This window comes from Gekko japonicus, unplaced genomic scaffold (assembly GCF_001447785.1).
Source record: "Gekko japonicus isolate JY-2015 unplaced genomic scaffold, Gekko_japonicus_V1.1 scaffold1163, whole genome shotgun sequence".
In the NCBI taxonomy this organism is placed as follows: domain Eukaryota; kingdom Metazoa; phylum Chordata; class Lepidosauria; order Squamata; family Gekkonidae; genus Gekko; species Gekko japonicus.
Window position 1 is genome coordinate 550,629 of NW_015169207.1, and position 13,123 is coordinate 563,751.

Consider the following 13,123-nt stretch of genomic DNA (forward strand, 5'->3'; position numbering starts at 1 on the left):
GCTCACGCCATTTTGCTATGAGTGAGGCAACTGTATGCTGTCCTTTAAAAATCCTCCCTAAACTGCTTCAGGTGCATTCTATTAATTCATTTTCAGACACCTCTGATCTGAACGCAAGGTGGGTAGCATGGGGGAAAAAAATTGTATATTTACTGTTGTCACAGTCATACACTTTAGATTGTTGTTGTTGTTGTTGTTGTTCAGTCGCACAGTCAAGTCCAACTCTTTGCGACCCCATGGACCAGCTCCCGCCAGGCCCTTCTGCAGTCTTCTGAAGTTTGCTCAATTTCATGTTCGTTGCATCTATGACACTGTCTAACCGTCTCATCCTTTGCCGTCCCCGTCTTCTTTGACCTTCAATCTTTCACTTTAGATTAGTTCATATATAACTATAGTTATTTCAAAATGTATCTATATATGTAGAACAATCAAATGAAAGAAAGTAAAACAGCCCCAGTTGTTCTTATAATCATTTAAAGCTATATACCTAATTTAGTTCAAATCATACAAACATTCAAAGCTAAATACATGCAATCTGTAAAGCTAGGTGCATACAATTGGAATAATGTTTACATCTCTAAGACATTTAAATTAAAGGAAGCATCTCAAATCAAATTCAGTGTTAAGCCCTGAAGGTTCCAATGTATTTAGTTTAAAGATCCACTTTTTCTCCAAGTAGATATTTATCCTTAGGATCTCCCACATATAGAGCAGTGAATCTGAAATCATCTTCTTTATGTCCTTTTTCAAGAAAATGGTTATTGATAGGAGCTTCCCGATTTCTATGTCTAACCTGGGAAATATGTTCCAAAATGTGTACTTTAAGTGGATGCACAGTATAACCAATGTACATGTTTTGATAGGCACGAACCAAAAGATATACTACGTGTGATGAAGAACACGTTGCTAAGGAATTTAAAGAAACAATACTGTTATCAGGCAGAGTTATTTTCTTCCCTTCAAGTGCCAGTGGACATACTTTGCAGTTTTTGCAAGCAAAAAATCCAACTGGTAAAGCACTAGACTTAAAACTCTTTTTCTTTACATCTCATCTCACTATATGGTCCCCTATACTTTCTGTTTTTCTATAACCTATAAAAGGAGGATTTTCACAGCCTTGACGGTAGGTGATGTGAAAGACCTCAGCCTAAGCTGCTGGACAGCTGCTGCCAGTATGAGTAGACAATACTGACCTTGATAGACCATGGATTTTATTCATTATAAAGCAGCTTCCTGTGTCTTCTCCACTACCAGGGCTCAAAATAGTGAGTGTGTGTCTGTGACGTGTGCATTAATAGACAGAAAGCAGTACTGTGGCATGCAAATTGGGAGGCATTTCTGATCAGAGAAACCCCCTCTTCCCCAGCCCCGTGGCTCCGATTCCCCCACCAGTCACTTCTTGCAGCTGAATTATTTTTAATAGCTAAATTACAGATCTCCATCATTGTGTGTTGCTTGACTCTGAGTTTTGGCTGCGGAAAGAACCGTGATTGTGGTATTACCAGCATACCTGCTGGCTTTACTGCTTTCCAATGAAGATGATGAAGCAGTAGAACTCAACAGTTATCAGAACAATTGAATTTACCAGTGGTATCCAGTGTTCCCTCTAAGCTGAGTTAGTGTGAGCTAGCTCACAGTTTTTTAGCCTACAGCTCACAGATTTTTGTCTTAGCTCAGGAAGGATGGGTTTATGCAGTAGCCAAATCACCTGCTCACAACTTTAATGCCGGTAGCTCACAAAGCAGAATTTTTGCTCACAAGACTCCACAGCTTAGAGGGAACATTGGTGGTATCTGCCACTTCCTGAAAGTCAGCCCTGCGGCTTTATGGGAAAGGGGCAGAGTTAAGGAGGCGCTATTCGGCACTTCGTAACTTTTCTTTGATGCCCCCACCCCACCAGCCCAGTTTCTGACTCTTTCTTCTCCAGTTTATCTCGAGAAAGTTCTTTTGATGACAGTGTATGGGTAACAGTGGCCAGATTGGCTTCTAATGTTATTATGACTGGGAATATATTTATATACCAGATCTGTGGTCAGATGGATAAGAGCGAAGAAGCGGTCCTGAGAACATGGGCGGTTCAGAGGCTGTGAAAACACCAATTTCCATCACAGAAGGCAGACGCTGAAGGGTGTTAAATGGCTTGGGGTTTTCTTTGCTCTGCTAAACTTCAGATGTCAGGTGGGAGAAAGCATCTAAGGCTGTGACAGCCAAGGAGAGAACAGATTAGGGAATACTGCTTGCCTGTCCACTCTTAATAGGCCAACTTTCACAGTGGAGTCCTGTACCCAAAGCCCCCCAGCCTGCAAGCCCTGTCTGTAAATTCATAGGAGGAGGTTGTAGTATACCATAAAAGCTGAAAAATGTCTTGTTGCCCTAATCTTTCTAGTTTTGTCTGTGTGTGTGTGTGTGTGTGTGTGTGTGTGTGAGAGAGAGAGAGAGAGAGAGAGAGAGAGAGAGAGAGAGAGAGAGAGAGAGAGAGAGAACAGACAAAGAGAAGCAACTGTTTCCAGTCTTCCACCCGAGACGGAAGGGTGGCATAGGAATGGGCCAACAAATGAGTAAAATTTCCCCATCTACACTATGGGGGAAAATAAAGGGGTGCCCTTGGCACCTAATCCTCCTTCATGTCCTCCAATGGCCCCGCCTATCTTATTTTATTTATTTATTTATTTAAATTTTATTTGTATTTTATAGATTAACAAACAAAGCGAACATTACATAACAGTGCATAACAGGAGGGAAATCATGCTAAATATAAACTGTTAATCAACATTCCTGTTTACCAATAACGAACAAGACGAAGAACATATTGAACCTCGTTTCTTAAGGGTTGCTCAGCCTTTCAGTCCATACAAGAGGGTATTGAACCAATCTACGCTCTGTAACAACTAAGGCCTCAAGAAGCGTGCTGTGTTAAAAATGAAGCCAGGAAGTGTAGCATGAGATACGTGGTAAGAGATCATTGACATGTATTGTAGGAAGGGGAACCACGTCCATTATTTTATTTATTAGGTACCTAGTATATCTCTGACCCCTCCCTTTTCTCAAAGGAGCTCAAGGGGCATGCATGGGCCTCTCTTTCTCACGTTATCCTCACAGCGACCTGGTGAGGTTGCTTTAGCTAAGAGAGTGTGAGTGGCTCACAGTCACCAAAGGAACTTCATGGCGGGGGGGGGGGACACGACGACTTGAGTCCAGATTCTAGTCGGACACGCTAATCGTTACACTGGGGCAGAATCAAAGCCTGCTTCTTTCTACACAGCCGCGCACTGGGTTCTGGGTGCCACTTGTTTGTCATAAAAAGAATTGTCCCTGACACTGAGAGACTAGGGTGCAATTTGGCACATGTGTTTTGCTACATTTCCAAGCTGACTGCTAGGTTGACCCTCGCATTTCTTTTCACACTGCAGGAAGGAGAACTACAGAGCGCTTCTCAATATGATATTGGGGGCCCCGCAGTTCCCGTGGCTTATTTATTTATTTATTTACTTCATTTGTACCCCGCCTTTCTCCCCCAATGGGAAGCCCAAGTGGCTCATATCATTCTCCTCCCCGCCATTTTATCCCCGGAACAACCCTGTGAGGTCAGTTAGCTGGAAGAGTGTGAATGGCCCACCCAGTGAGCTTCCATGACACAGGTGGGGATTCGATACTAGTGCAACCAGTGTTACCTCTAAGCTGAGTTAGTGTAAGTTAGCTCACAGGTTTTCAGCCTCTGGCTCGCACATTTTTGTCTTAGCTCAGGAAGGATGGCTCCAGAGCAAACTCGTTTATGCAGTAGCCAGATCGCTCACTCATAACTTTAATGCCAGCAGCTCACAAGGTAGAATTTTTGCTCACAAGACTCCACATCTTAGAGGGAGCCATTTCCTGTAGAAAGGCATTCCACAGCCTTGTGCACATCTGTTATCATTCATTGCCCTCCCCCCACCCCCAATTCCACTCCGCTTTTATCTATATCTTCAAGCTGGGACCTACAAATGGCCCTATAGAAGAGCTCTGATTCATTTAAGGGCACTGTGCAATCTGTATGGTATACAGCCTGGCAGCTTCCACACCTAAAATATTGTTCTGTTGAAGGAGAAGAGAGGGGGGAAACTGCACACCACAGCTACAGCAGCAGCCAGGAGAAGGGGGAAAAAATGACCCAAGGATTATAGGGCAAGTCTTCTGAGGAACTACTAAGAGAGGTAAATTTATATAGTCCACAAAATGGCCCTGGGCAACCCCATCGTAATCCATAAATACCTGCAAGGCAACAATACAAATGAAAGCAAGGCATTGTCCGCAATCTCCAAAGATCATAAAAGGAGAAGTAAAAGCCTCAAGCCAAGCAGAGATAATGATGTTGGCTGGGTAGCAGGGAGAGCAATCCAGGGAGGAGAAGAGACTCTATGGGGGTAGGAGGAAAATCTGTCACAGTGAAGATTTATAGCCAGGGGGGAAAGGGGAATGTAGGTCCAGGGCATCAGCTACTGTCTCCAAGACCTTCAAAAAACCACAAGACAAGAGGGCTGATTTTGAATTTATCATCACTACTATTAAGACCCATGAATCCCTTGTTTGGTTTTCTTTCTCTTCTGGGCCAATGTAAATTATGATCCTTAATTTCCCCCTTTCGTTTTCTGCTTCCCCACACTTCCCCCCCCCCCAAGTATACATTTTGCAGCATTATTTGTACATTAGTATATCTGCGGTATACATTGTGCATATTAATAATGTAGATTGTATGCATGTATGTATAAATTGCATATAAAAACGCATGCATAACTCAAAAGTGTCCGCAAAACTGGCAGTGGAAACTGGAGTACCAAAATGGTTGAGGGGAATATAGACAAATATGAAAAGGTACAAAACAGAAAACATTTGCTCATTCCTAGTGGCAAACTAGATCATTTTTCTTCAGCTTGTTTGTCTCTCCTTATTTCAAGCACATTCATTTACATACATACACACCGCAACCAATGCTCCCTCTAAGCTGTGGAGTCTTGTGAGCAAAAATTATACTTTGTGAGCTACTGGCATTAAAGCTGTGAGCAAGAAATTTATCTACTGCATAAATTAGTTTACTCTGGAGCCAACCTTCCTAAGCTAAGACAAAAATGTGTGAGCCGGAGGATAAAAAACTGTGAGCTAGCTCACACTAACTCAGCTTAGAGGGAACACTAACGCAACACGTGCCTTGTTACCCATAGAGCTGCTGAATATGTTCTTCTGAAAACTCCTTCTCTTTGTCTTTTGCTAAAGAACTTGGTCAAGGGCTACTGGAGAAATTGCTTCTTCATAAGAGAGGGAGGAAGGGAGGGAGGGAGGGAAGGCAGCATGCTTATAGCCTGATTGTGAAAGCTAAGGAGGATCAGTACTTGGAAGGGAGACCACCAAAGAAGACTCTGCAGAGGAAGGCAATGGCAAACAGCCTCTGCTTCTCACTTGCCTTGAAAGCCCCTTGCTGGGATCAAGATAAACTAGCTGCAACTTGATGACACTTTACACACACAAGAGAGAGAGAACATGCCAGACAGACACATCTCTGTAATGTTCAAATGTTCAGATGTGTATTTGCCCTGGGAAACATGTACTTCTCCTAGGTCAGGTATGCATGCTTCTTGAGGCAGACTCCACATCTGGTCCTGTGTCTGGAAGTTTCTCCTTCTTTCCATGCTTGCATAGAAAATTAGTATCCAGGGCTGCCCAAATACCAAACCAGGACTCTAGATTTCACCTACAGCCAGATTTTAAAGCCCCATATGATCTCCAGAGGTCATAGATCTCACTACAACAGATCTTGAATACCCAGTCTGTTTGCGTGCTATGCGCATGCACAGGAGATATAAGAAATCAGTAAAGATGAAAGACTGTAAGATGTCTGTGCTTGAGAAATCTGATGTATTGAGGATCTGAGGCAAAGACTAAACAATACCGCTTACCACATTCCCAGTAGTAAGGTGATGTCTGGCTTGAGTACTTGCAACATGTGTTGATTGTTGCAAACATTAATCATTGGCTGGTTTTTAAAGGAAGTTGTAGAGGGCTGTGTTTTAGAAGGAGAACCATAGACATAGATGGCTAGATAGCCTCCGATGGTTTGAAATCAAGTCTGTGGTGGAGGATACCAAAAGCCTCATTCCTTGAGGGCGGAATCTAAACATTCAGATTGCCATGGGCTAAAAAAATATCACACAAAAATCATCACAGACTTCTTGAGAAGGAAGCCTGACATGACAAGCTACCAACTCAGTGTGCCAAACGCACATGGTAACATGATAACAAACAAGTGTGTCACATCAAAATGGAAATCTCCCTGTGATCAATGTATCGTTTAATGAACCTTCAGATCTCTCAATAGCTTCCCCTTTAGTAATTTAAAAGCAATTGTGGAGAGACCCAACCTGATATGCTTGATCTACTTTTTTTAATTGGAGTATGGAATGGAGAAGTGCTCAAGCCCCCTCCTGCATCTTAGGCTAGCTCTGAAAGCCTTTTTTCTCTCTCCCAGCATAGCTCTGATACTGAACTGAGCCATGTCAAGTGAGGTACGGTGGCAGGGAGGCAGACCTTGCCCCTCTCATCTACACGCTCCATTTTCATTTAACAATAGATCCCCTGATTCCTTGGCTGAGGATTGTGGTAAGAAAGGAGGGGACATTTGCATTAATTTAGTTGTGCCTCTCTGTGCCCCCTCTGCATAGGAAATATTTAATGTCTTCTAGAATAGCCAGTTTGGCGTAGTGGTTAAGTGGTTAAGTTTGATGTAGTGGTTAAATGCGCAGACTCTAATCTGGGAGAACCTGGTTCGATTCCCCACTCCTCCACATGCAGCTGCTGGATGACCTTGGGCAAGCCATAGTTCTGTCAGAGCTGTTCTCTCAAGGACAGTTCGGGAAAGAGCTCTCTCAGCCCTGACTACCTCACAGGGTGTCTGTTGTGGGGAGGGGAAGGGAAAGGAGTTTGTAAACCTCTCTGAGACTCCGAGGGAAGGGCAGGGTATAAATCCAATCTTCTTCTATATTTATCACATTTTTTCCCCTTGCCCATTCTCCAACAAGCCTGCAGGAGTGTATATTTTCCATTTTGTGCTCAGAACAACCCTATGAGGCAGGTTAGCCAGAGAGAGTGCCCTGAGGCCACCCAGTGAGCATAGTAGCTGAGTGGGGCCTAGAACCTGGTTCTTGCACACCCCTCCTGGTGGTCCTTCTTCCTCACTAGGTGATACCACCATCCTACCCTGTTACAAATGCATGACACTAGTATTTGTGCTGTGCTGAGAGAACCTGAATTCTCATAGCTGGTATGTAAAGTCTGGTAAATTGTGCCATGCCCTTTGATTCATGTGCATACATGAGAATTCCTGTAGCTCTGGCGACACTGATTCTGAGAGTCCTTGGGACCTTAGCCGGAGTTCCTCAATGTGATCAACCATGGTAGACAAGCTTCTCCCTGCTTATCATCATTGTTCTCCCCACCCCCCACCCCTGGAAGAAAGATGATGTGTATGTTGTAGAGTGAATGCACCATTCATGAAGTGCAATAATGAGTCTCATAAGTCCTGGCCAGCACCCTTATGAATCTGCATGTGCGCTTTCAGACATGCCTTTGGAATCCTTTGCAGGGATTCTCTGGCAGGCAATTCAGTGTGGAAATAATTCTCTAAATGTGAAAAAATTGGGGGGACCCCAGTGATAAAAATGAACAAGAACCCCCCCCCACACACACACACACACACATCCAATCCATCTCTGCTGTCCCCAAGGGGCAATCTTCATTCATTTGCATTCACTTCCTTGAGCTGTCCAGGACCCACAAGCAAAGTGTTCATGGGATGTACTGCTCTTGAGCCATGCTTTGACTAATAGGAAGAATCAGTAGAAATACAGATCAGGAGCTCCTGGTTTTGCAAGTGATCCATGGGAGCAATAGCAGACATGGCTCTGTTCCTTGCGGGGGTCGTGTCTGCCTGGCATTCTTCCGTGAAGAGCTGTCAGTGTCTCTAACTCCTTGGTTGTCAGATGCAAACTCTTCCTTGCTCTAATTACGGGTTCATCATTGTCCATAAAGGAGAACAGCTGCTGGCAACTCCCACAGCAGCTGTCTTCGGGGCTTTGCTTCTTCGCCAGAGTGTTCCTTTGGGGCGGGGGTGAGAGGCTGCTGTAGATTCTCTGATACGTCTTCATTGAATCTGACTATGTCTAGGTTAGATGCTTTTCCAGATTGATCTGTTACAAGGGGAGAAAGGCATTAACCATCACCTGGCCCCCATCCCTTTCCTTTTCCCCTTCCACCTCCCCTTCAATTTTCTTTGCCCAATATTGTGAAAAAGGGACTATTCTGTAGCTTTATCTCCAACAATTTGCTAGCTCTTTACCTCTGCATGGTTTACGCTAATGTGTGACTTCAGGAGGGGTGACTTTAGAACAGAGAACAGCGGAGGAAGAGTTGCTCAGCTCTTAGGCTGCGGTCACAGGCGCCGTTGGAGCAAAGGGGAAGCGAAGCCATTCCCTCTGGAGGAATTTGACCCGCAGTTACGAGATCACACCTCCCGTTGTAGCTGCGGGTGCAGCCCATCACAGTGTGATCAGACGCAGCTGCAGTTGAGTCCCTTTTTTTGCCATTTGTTTCCAGTGCGCATAAATGAGGAATCGCACCTCCGCACTGAGGGCCCCCTATGGAGTATGCGATGATGCGCGTACTGCGAGGGGGGCGGCACTGAGCTGGCACTGATCAGACCATCCTGATGGCTTGAGAGTGTGCTTCAGTAATCAGACAGGGAAAAGTCTGTCCGTGGCCTATTGGAACCCATTTACTACCGGACTTTCCCCAGTGTCTTTTAACTCTGCTTCTGCGGCAGAGCAGCATGGGTTGCCGACGACTGCAGTTGTTGCTGTCTGATCACTCCTTTTAGATCCGTCAGGCATTCTCACCTATGTTGGATCTAAAGGCACGTGTGATCGCAGCCTTAGTGGTTTTTTTAAGTGTTATTTTTTCACATTTGTGTTCCACTATGGAATTCAAGACGACGATGAAATGCGGAACCCTGATAGTCTTCCACTTTGGTACAGAATAGACCGAGACACGTTTAGCATCAGCAAAGTTGCTCCATCCTGTCTCTCCCAACCACACTGTGGAACCTACCATTCAACAAGTTTATGTTCAATCACCCCAGCATTTAGGAATGGTAATTTTAGCACCCAGGAGGCATGCTGAAGCACCTGCCAGTTTGGCTCACATTCTGCTCACCACTAGTGAGCAAAGAGCCACTTTTTCATCAAGCATTTCAGCTATGTATGGTCCTCAATAAGCCAAGCCTCTGGGTTCTCAGTTTCTATGTTAACACATATATGCCTCCTATGTCTGCAGAAACATAACATGTGATTTGGGCCAGAGTTTTGCTTCTCTTTGTTTGGATTTATGTCAGGTGCTACACCAGGACAGGTTTTGATTGGTGGTTTCAGTGGACAGATGTTAACTTCAGTCTGGGAAATACACTCATTGTAGATGTGTGCTAACGGGGAATAGGTAATTCTTTGTCACCCGGCACTGGCGTTGACAGGGCACATAACATCTCACTTCTTTAGGATGAGTATGTCTTCATTTTGCAAGGTGATTATAAGCTGATTAGAAGGATCATATCTTCCCCACAGTGTGGCACTAGACCCAATAGCTGACTTCCCCTCCAATACCCAGGAAGAGAAGGGACACAGGGTGGCTAGTTACTGTGCCCCTGAAAAAGATCTGCCTTTAACTTAATCACCCGAAATGGGACTTTCTGCACAATTAGGTGCTCAGTCCCTGAAGCTTTCTGTAATCATGTTGATAGGAACTAATTAACTCTGGCTTTTCATTTCATGGACTTGAGCTTCTCATTTACTGTTTCCATTCCTGGGTATAAGGGAAGGTGAAGAGCCGCAAATTTTTATTTTATTTTTAGCATTATGTGAAAATCCAAAAAGAAGAGCAAGGGAAAGGACAAGAATTTATTTTTTTAAAAAGGGGACACTTAAAGTGAGAAGTAGACGGTGGTGAAATTGGGGGCAAGGTGAGCAGCAGATTGTAGGTGTCCTCCTGGATCCTTTTCAAATAGAAACCCAGGGAATCAAGGGGCAGGTCTAATTTAGTGCATGAGAATTGTATCACAATGACAATGCAGACTCCTGTTCTTAGTGTCTGTGGACGTACTGCCCATGAAGGCATGTACATAAGTAGGGGTGTGCATTCAGTATATACTGATCCAAATAAATGCCTGAATAATAACTTATCTGTATTATTCGGGTATACCAAATAAGGAGTCCCAAATAAAAGCTGGAATTATTTGGCTTTTATTCGGGCACAGCATGGAGATGCCAAGTTGCGCTGTCGCAGCACAACTCGGCAAGTGAACTCAAGCATTTAAAGGGACCACGTTCCCTTACATGCCTTTTTTCCTCCATTGGAAATAATGGAGAATAGGGGTTCTTTCTTTGGGAGGCCTATAGGATTGAATCCCCAGTCCAATCTTTTTAAAACTGGGGGGGAGTGAGGAGAGGCACCAGCAGCCATGTTGCAAATATGGTGCCTCTACTTAAAAAAAAAAATCTAGAGCCCCAGATACCCCCAGATTGATTCTCAAGTATAACCTATAGGCTATAATGGAGCTGAATAAAATCGGGTTTCCCGAATCTCAATATCATACCAATACTGGGATTTGGGATTACTGGGAAATACTGATATTTCTTGGGTTCAATATACCCTAACCCAAAAAATACCCCCAAAAAATATTTGCAGACCCTAATACACAAAGTCTTTGGAAGCTCTTTGGCCATTTCCTGCCACCCCTTGTGCATGATGAAATGGGGTCAGAGCTAGTGGAGAGGACTCCATTTCACCACTGCAGCATCAATCCTGAGAGTGAGATCCTGGCATGTGTGATGGTGCCGGTGCCACATCCTAGAGGCTTATTTGGGAACTGGTCCAGTTACCCTTCAGTTATTCTGGAACAGATTTGGCCAGGACTGCTGGGATGTTGGTGGTGTTGCCCTCTTCTTTACTCTGATTTTAAGCCTTCATGTCCAATTGCCAGGCTTGTGCTCTTTGCTTGTATCAGCTCCATATTTATTTATTTATTTATTTTATGACATTTATACTCCGCCCTCCCCGCAAGCGGGCTCAGGGCGGCTCACATAAGGCACCGAGTGCGTTCAGTATGCACATTACATAATACAAATTACAGAATTATAACAACTTAAAACAGCTTAAAATCAGTTCTGCGGATGCACATAACTCCTAACATCTTGTGTAATGGGGGGGGGGAGGCTGGGGTGATGGAAGGATGTTACCCCCCCTCCCGGTGGTCTCTCTTTACAAAGAGCGGTGGTGTAAGTGGCTGTGGCGGCTCCTACTCATAAGCCTGGCGGAAGAGCTCCGTCTTGCAGGCCCTGCAGAACTGCACAACGTCCCACAAGGCCCTGATCTCCTCCGGGAGCTTGTTCCACCAGGTAGGAGCCGCCACTGAAAAAGACCTGGCCCTTGTTGCCACAAGCTTGGCCTCCTTAGGGCTCCTTAGGGCCCGGGGTCACCAGCTGGTGTTGTGACCCCGACCGAAGTGCTCTTTGGGGAATGTATGGGGAAATGCAGTCCCTCAGGTAAGTCGGACCCAGGCCATGTAGGGCTTTAAAGGTAAGCACCAGCACTTTGAAGCGAACCCGGTATGCTATAGGCAGCCAGTGCAGTGCTTTCAGCACAGGTCGGGTGTGCTCCCAGCCCGGGACGCCCACCAACAACCTGGCCGCAGCATTCTGCACCAGCTGTAGCTTCCGGATTTGCGACAGAGGCAGCCCCAGCTCCATTTTGATATATTGCCAATGTGGTTAAAGTGTCGTACCAGAATATGAGAGACCTGGATTCAAATCCCCACTCTGCCAGGGAAGCTTGCTGGGCCACTCATACATTCTGAGCCTAACCTATCTTACAGGGGTTGTTGTGGGGATAAAGGGGAGGAGACGAGAATGATGCAAGTCACTTTGGATCCCCATTGAAGAGAAAGGCAGTATCTAAATGAAATAAATAAATGTATCAAGTGATTAAGCACCAAAGTGGAAGTGGAAGAATAGAAGGACTACAAAACAGTGACAGTAAAAGAGTTGCTGGAGGAGGGTGCATCCAATGATGACATCTAGCAGAAACAACAAGAGAACCAGAAAAAGTGTGTGGACATCAAAGGCATCAATCCCACTTTCAACTTTTTTTGAATGACTGTTTTTAGCTTCAGTCTACCTTGTGTTCTTCTTATTTTACTGTTCCTTTGGCTCAAAGGGCTTGAGCAGATTGGGATCCAACCCTCTTACAGGCAATCACTGCAGCTGAAATAGTTAGCAACTGCTAAGGTACTTTTCCAATCCTCATCTATAAGGAAAAACTATTAAGAAGGACCAGATTTGACACTCCAATAAAATATGTTCTAAGGACTTGAGCAAACCAGCTCCACATTTACAAACGCTGACAGAGTACACTATGCCTGCGAATCCACCCTATCTACCTTCTGTAATATGGCTGGCCTGTGTTTTAAGGATGAATGAGAAATAAAGTCTTGGTGGTATTATTGGTACAACCTATCTCTAGCAGCGACAGAGCTGATAACACAGCAAGTTGGAAGTGTGCCTCCCTCATCAGCAAGCAGAAGGCAAGACCAAAAATAAAAGCAGAGTCACTGGATTAATTATTAAAGGAAGAAGTAGGGTGAAGGACCGAGGGGGGAGTTGATTTACTTCCATATACGCCCCAATCACCCAGCAGGGGGAGGAGAGCTGAAATGGCTAGTCAGCATCTGTTGGAGGCGTGAAGATAAATGAGTGAAGAAAGGAGATAAATGCATACAAATTGAGCTCACATCTGTACCGTTAATACATCTCTTTCAAAAAGCTTGTGTCATCAAGGCAGGGTGTGAAATCCCCGCTGTTCACTCTCCCTCCTCCCTGTTTTTAACCACATACTCAACAGTACTTCCAAGGAACTTCTTGGAGATTTTGGTCCCCCTTCTGTGTCAACCATTCCAGGTCTTCCTTCCTTCCTTCCTTCCTTCCTTCCTTCCTTCCTTCCTTCCTTCCTTCCTTCCTTCCTTCCTTCCTTCCTTCCTTCCTCCCTCCCTCCCTCC

At 44.8% G+C, this 13,123-nt stretch overlaps 1 protein-coding gene across 1 annotated transcript in view; it reads left to right on the forward strand.

Moving 5' to 3' along the window:
- Positions 1–13,123, forward strand: part of KIRREL3 (kin of IRRE like 3 (Drosophila)) — a 433,673-nt gene that overhangs the window by 400,692 nt on the left and 19,858 nt on the right. The gene's annotated exons all lie outside the window — the stretch shown is intronic.